Source organism: Echinops telfairi, unplaced genomic scaffold (assembly GCF_000313985.2).
Source record: "Echinops telfairi isolate 266 unplaced genomic scaffold, ASM31398v2 ScPeMD7_1713;HRSCAF=2227, whole genome shotgun sequence".
NCBI classification, from domain to species: Eukaryota; Metazoa; Chordata; class Mammalia; order Afrosoricida; family Tenrecidae; genus Echinops; species Echinops telfairi.
Genome location: NW_022105611.1, coordinates 7,750,586 through 7,751,762, shown reverse-complemented (window position 1 = coordinate 7,751,762; position 1,177 = coordinate 7,750,586). Strand labels below are relative to the sequence as shown.

The 1,177-nt window shown below is 43.2% G+C and overlaps 1 protein-coding gene across 8 annotated transcripts in view; it reads right to left on the bottom strand.

The window, feature by feature from the left end:
• Nucleotides 1-833, bottom strand: part of SYTL2 (synaptotagmin like 2) — a 106,587-nt gene extending 105,754 nt beyond the window's left edge. For all 8 annotated transcript variants that reach the window (XM_045293242.1, XM_004708870.3, XM_004708874.4 and 5 more), the window contains exon 1: nt 793-833. The gene's annotated coding sequence lies outside the window, so the exon portion shown is untranslated. The remainder of the gene's footprint in view (nt 1-792) is intronic.
• Between the last annotated feature and the right edge of the window lie 344 nt (nt 834-1,177).

The window sequence follows — 1,177 nt, the reverse complement described above, 5'->3', positions numbered from 1 at the left end:
AAGAAGAAGAAGAAGCTAACTAGTTAGAGGCAACATGGGACTAGGCAGCTCCAGCATCCACATCTTGGCCTCCACACCCTGCTGCCTCTCAGACAAAGTCACAAAATGAAGAATCATTTTCTAAATGGCTAGAGTCCTCCCTTTATAAATCTTTGGATCTTCCTGTCCCTCTTTCTCTCTGACCCTTGTGAACAATCTGGCGTGGCTCGTTTTCACATTCTGTCCACAGATTTCCTCAGACAGGACTTCCCCAAGGAGCCCAAGGAGAGAAGGTCACAGAAGGCCTGGAGCCGCCTGGTAGAAACAATTCAATCACGGCATCCATGCCATACCCCCATACAGCAGAGTTCTGAGCACAGCCCTGTACCAACTTTCACACAGTAACTAAACATTTATCTTTCTTAAACCTAGGGAGAATGCTTATCTCTGCAAGAGTCCCGGTGAAAGAAGGGAAGAATGTTTCTGCAAGCAAACCATTTGATGAACTGATATATCAAGGCTTTCCCAGTAATGGCAAAGATGGTGCAACATAATGATCCGGAAATCGATCTTGAGTTTTAGGAATGGCATCACTACTAAATGCCTCTTAAATTCCTTTTGCCTTACTCTCCTATGAAATCGATCAAGCTAACAAACAAACACTCACTTCCACTGAGTCAGTTCCAACTTACAATGATACTACATGGGATTTCTGAGGCTGTGCATCTTTACAGGAGCAGACAGGCTCATCCCTCCCCTGAGGAGCAGGTGGGTTTGCATTGCCAAACTTGTGGTTAGTGGTCCAACGCTTACCTGAGAGTACCACCGAGGCTCCTTATTCTCTCATTAGGAATCTAAAAACAAAACGGAGAAAAAGGGAGATTGAGTGTGGTAAACCTCGTGACTGTGCTGCTAAATTATTTATGTAGGTGAAGAAAAAGTTACATTCTTTGCCTCACTTTTTTTCCGCTCTGCATCTTAGATACAAAAGAAGATGAAAAAAGTTCAAGATAACACCAAGGAGATGAAGGAGAATTGGTCAGCCTGCAATACTTTCTCATATCAAATTCTTGGTCCATAATTCTATTCACTCACTCACTGCGATTGAGTAAATTCTGATTCATAGAGACCATATAGGACAGGGTAGAAATGCCCCATTGGGTTTCCAAGACTGTAGTTCTTCATGGGAGTAAAAGGC